The sequence below is a fragment of the Haliotis rufescens genome, unplaced genomic scaffold (genome assembly GCF_023055435.1).
Source record: "Haliotis rufescens isolate VD_foot unplaced genomic scaffold, xgHalRufe1.0.p SCAF_10, whole genome shotgun sequence".
NCBI lineage: Eukaryota > Metazoa > Mollusca > Gastropoda > Lepetellida > Haliotidae > Haliotis > Haliotis rufescens.
The window spans coordinates 8,759,524-8,764,747 of record NW_025963780.1 but is presented as its reverse complement, the minus strand read 5'-3'; the positions used below and the strand labels follow the sequence as shown (position 1 = coordinate 8,764,747).

Below are 5,224 nucleotides of genomic sequence, written 5' to 3'. Positions count from 1 at the left end.
AACAATAAAAGTTGGAATTTACATCTTTGAATCCAAAAGCATGTAATTTACACTACCTGACATGAAGCTTATGAATTTGTCATGTAGGCCTACACTTTTTAAGTTTTTGATAATGCCCAGAAATGGTCAATAATAATTCTATAAAAGCTCTAAATATTTCAAAGGCATCAATACTGGCATTACAAGTGCAGATAGTTTTCTGAAAGTAAATTTTAGAGATATGCTAGGTTGTATAGTTTTAGATATTCCAGAAATGACGTACACTACCCATCATTTTTCACAGTTCATCACGTTCATGGAAACTGTCCAACATACACCTTTGGAAAATCTCTAAATAAGAACAAGTACCAATGTGATCAATAAGTGTATGGAGTTTCGTGAAGCTAGATTGTATAGTGTTCGAGAACTGCTCCGGAAAATAAATGATTACAGACGGACTGATAGACAGACGGACATACTGATGACTATATAATCCCCCCAGTGTGATATATCTTGGGACAAGAATCAAGTCTAACATGTTTTCTATAACGTAATGATGATCATCATGATCAACATGACCATCATCATCAACAACATCGTCATCTCCAAGTTTATATGCTTTTAGCTCTGACGAATGCGGACAATAGGTTCAGTGAACCTCAGCATATATTTTCTCCTGAGAAAATATATGCCCTGCGACATATGAACCAGCAACAATATGTGCCGTGAACGTTTGCATATATTGTTGCCAGCAACAAGATATGCCCAACAACAATAAATGCCGTAACAAACCTGCCAGTTTAAAAAATACCATAGTGTGTTGTTTCTTCAACTGTCACAGAAACTCTCATCACCAACACACAGTACTGCCTTTTATATCACAATGTGTGTTAAAGTGTTTTAGGAAGATATCTTTGGAATAAATGGATTATGGAAGTTGCTTTATGAATAAATTCTATTTCCAGACATATTTCTGCCCAAATTTCTGGATCTATTATTTCTAATATGTCTAAACAGCAGTTTGTTTGTAAAACACCTTCTAAATCATCTTTGCAATTTTGGAAGTAAAAATCAAAATTTTGAACTTTGATGTCACATGGTGCCAGGCATTGCTTGAAAAAATGACATAAAATATGATATTTCCATCAGCAGTGTTGTTGACTTAAACCTGCCTAACAGGTTGGAAACAAAGCAAATATGCAAAATTCTTTTCACGCAAACATGATATTTTGCCCACTCCGTCGCTAACTAAATAATGGTTTGTCTGTCACCTTACCACTGTGGTGAACGATTACTTCTCCACAAAAAATATCACGCTCCTTCATTTAAGGATTGGTCAACGTTCTTGTTGGCACCTTAACACAAGCAGACAGGGAATTTCCGTTTCCGCATTGATTTAGGCTGTGACAGTGCCAAGCTATGTCACATGTATGTAGCTTGTAAGATATGTAGCATGTCTGAAGGTCCTCATGTGAAGCTGGTAATTAAGACAAAGGAATGGTTTCAGCCCAGGTGGTAGTTTCCATCCTGTGTTATTCAATCATCTGAGGAGAAATAGTTTTTTCTCTTCTTATATTCTCTGTTATGTTTTTGTAATTATGTATTAGAACTACTTTTAGGAATAATGAAGTCTCAAGTGTTACGATGACTGTAACATGCCATCAATATTTGAAGTCTGAACCATTGTTTCATTCTAATGATAAAATGGAAGTTTGTTAAACATTATTCTCTTTTTAATTCATCCATGAATAGAAACATCCTGGTTTATCTTCAATATCATGCCGCTTGAGTGTTTGTAAAGTGCTTTTGCTGTCACAGAAACATTCATGTTAGACCCCTCCAATAGCTGTTTCAGTTGTTTATGAACATGACAGAAGTAGTTGTCAGGAAGTGATGTGAGTCAATCAGCTACATATTTCTGTATGATATACAACAGTCTGACAGTAATACCATGCCCACTAAACTGTCATGCCATGGCATCACAAACACATCTAGATGTTCTTATGCCAGTAATGGAGGATCATTGTACTTGGTCAGGTCCTCGGGTTACGGGATAGACAGTTGTCTGCTTTGTGGTTCAACATCGAGCCACACGGCACATCTCTGGTAAACTTTGTCACAGCTAAGCAGAACTAGAGAAACCTTATGGATTGTGTTTACGTTACACAGTCATTAGCCGTGTCGCCATGTGCTGCATATTGCTATTTTCAATGTTTAATCCATTAGCTGCACTGGGTTTTTTGTAGGATGAGTAAAAACAATGAAAACAAGGTTTCATTTGTAAGGAGATCTCAAAATCTATTTAATTGTCGTTCATAAAACATTGCAAACATATCAAGTTTTTAAATGTGGTCTGTGAAAACAAGATTCAATGTACTGACATGCAGGGTTCCTGAAGGGGAGAACCACAAACAGACTGAAATATCTCCCAGAAGATCTCATGAAGAGCATGCTAATTTGGATATAATGGTATGTGACAGAAGTCCCCTCATCCTCACATGCACATCCTAAATCATCTTTTCCAATCACCCAAACTCTGCAGACATTAACCAAACAGCTATATATTCAGAAAATACCTGACCCGTGAAGATCTGGGTTGGAATATTAATAGGTTTTCAGCAATACATGCTTGTCGTAATAGTGACTATGCTTGTCGTAAGAGGCGATTAACAGAATCAGGCTTGCTGACTTGGTTGATGTATGTCATCATATCCCAATTGTGTAAATCGATGCTCATGATGTCAGTCACTGAATTGTCTGGTCCAGACTCAATTATTTACATACCGCCATTATATAGCGAGAATATTGCTCTTTCCACTTTTTGTTCCTTGCTGTATCATCCCTGTCAACACTGAGATAAGTGGGGGTGGTGGCTCCTGTGTACTGCATGTTGCACGCAGCGACTGCTATGTTTACACTGATGCTGTGATATGACACATCCCATTCTGTGAAGCAGTTTGTTCACCAGTCACATCACTGCATATAACAGACATCATGTTTAGTTTAGTTTTAGTTCACATATCTGCAACATAAAATTCATTAAAATAATTTTAAAAAATTATTTCACTCAACAATTTTCATAATTCATAGTTTTTTCCACCCCTGTAAACCAAATAATGAAGAAAGACATTTGAGGCTTGGCTGTGACTGTACATGTATCAGGTGAGCTACAGTATACACACATTGCATGTCTATACAAACAACAAGTAATATTGAAAATGCTTTTCATGTTATGAATGAAAATAGGAAAATACACAACAAGTAGATTGATTGCATGAGTGAGTTGTGTCCCTTAGCTGTGCCAGCATCTGCTGATCATGGGTTAAAAGTGGCAATACACCCACCTTACTCACTCCGCAAGGATGTAACTGCAAGCTTCAGTGCATTTTGTAGTGGTAAATCAAGTTGTGCTTAACCTATCATTACATCTCATTGCTTATATGTGCAGTTCATAGTACTGGCATCTATAGTTTACATGGAGTGAGATTAATGGGCCGACTAGGTGAAATACCACCTTATTATATTGCTAGATTGTCAGGCTGGCATGGTTGTGTGTATGAGTGGTATGGTTGATTGGTTAGCTGAGGTAAGACAGATTTGTGTACAGTGTATGTTGATGATTCCTTAGAGTGAATCTGACTGGAATGTCATAGTGTGAGAAAAAAAGTGTTACATTAATAACAAAGGTTACAAATATAGATGTGCTTCATCTTACCTGTAATATCTTGAGAGGCCATTTGTGGTTTACACCCAGAACTGAAATATGGTGTTTGTTTGTATTTTTTGTTTACTTTTATATAACCAAGATAATGTTTAGGAAATGGAAATGGGTAACCTCTCATGTAACATATATTTCTAACAAGGCACCCTCAATACACGCGGTTTTCCTTCAGTTCAACCTGTTGTTTGGTTGGAATCCCACAGTAACCACAAATATTTTGATTTGTCATACCCACACTCATTTGGCTGTTGCATGAAGCTGACGTGCCATTGTATAGCTGAAGAACTGCTGAAATATGATTGTACCCTTCACAGGGACTACACTTTACTTGTACTGCGCAGTCGACAATATCACAGTTTTATCATTGGGGCTTGGAATGCAATCAACCAGACGAACCAGTGATTGATGGACTGAGAAGCATCCATGCCATGGAGTTGCCCACATTTTTAATTGTAGTTCCATGTGCTCAATGTGGGATCTCCACACAATCAAGCAAGAAGTTTTATCTGCTTTTCTCAATAATGAATGTGTTATTACATGTGTTTTGAGTTATATAAACTGAATATGATATTTTAGAAGTTGTATATTTGTCTTTTAAAATGTACTCAGTTCCATAAACTTCCATCCATTGATCAATACTGTCATCCTTGTCAACAGACAGGTGGTGGCACAGGGTTACTGAGTCAGCCACGTCCTTTGTAAATTCTAACAGATGTTCACAACAAAACACATTTCCTCAACTAGGTCAACAAATGTGTTACTCTCTATCTGGTCATGATAATGTCTTTGAAAAAATCCCAAGTTGTATTATATGGAAAGAAGATTTTGTGCCTGCTACAAATATTTTATCTGAAAACGTGTGAGAAAACTATCTACCCTGACCCACCTTGGCAAGCTGGACTGACACAGGAAGCCTGGGATGTAGGACAAGCTGCAGCCTCTCAGATGGTGAGGACTCCTTCAGTACTTAGTCCCCAACACTAGCTCCTTGATGCAGATTACCCAGTAAGACTGTAAAGAGGCTTAACATCTGGTCAGTTTCTCCTCCAACAGATTGCCTGCCCATTGTGAAGGGTTGAAGAGTTGAACTGTAATACTGATGCAAGGATACCCTTGCCCTGTGTGGAGGTTAAGTAGGGTTAAACCCCAGTGTGCATCCTGAGACTATTTTTTGTTTGGGGAAATTTTATTGGAAATTAAGTAGATATAAGTAGTAAGAGTGTTTTGTGATTTAGTGCTTATTGTTGTTTGTGCATGTTGTGAACCATAGTTAATTGAGGGATTGCACTATAAAACCATCATTAGTCCTGACGAGTACAAGCACACACACCACACCACACCACACCACACCACACCACACTGATGCACCTTGTTATGTAAGTGCAGCCATCTTGAATGTGACGTTAACCCCATTTCACCTCGCCACGCCACGCCACACCATGCCACGCCACACGCCACGCCACGCCACGCCACGCCACACTGATGCACCTTGTTATGTAAGTGCAACCATCTTGAATGTGACGT

The 5,224-nt window shown here is 38.1% G+C and overlaps 1 long non-coding RNA gene across 1 annotated transcript; it reads right to left on the bottom strand.

Annotated features, from left to right (window-relative positions):
- Positions 1-2,267: 2,267 nt before the first annotated feature.
- LOC124118630 lies at positions 2,268-4,952 on the bottom strand. The gene is made up of 3 exons (XR_006858516.2): positions 4,587-4,952; positions 3,695-3,735; positions 2,268-3,001 (listed from the first exon to the last, which is right to left on the bottom strand). It is a non-coding gene; the product is annotated as an uncharacterized LOC124118630 (long non-coding RNA).
- Positions 4,953-5,224: the final 272 nt, after the last annotated feature.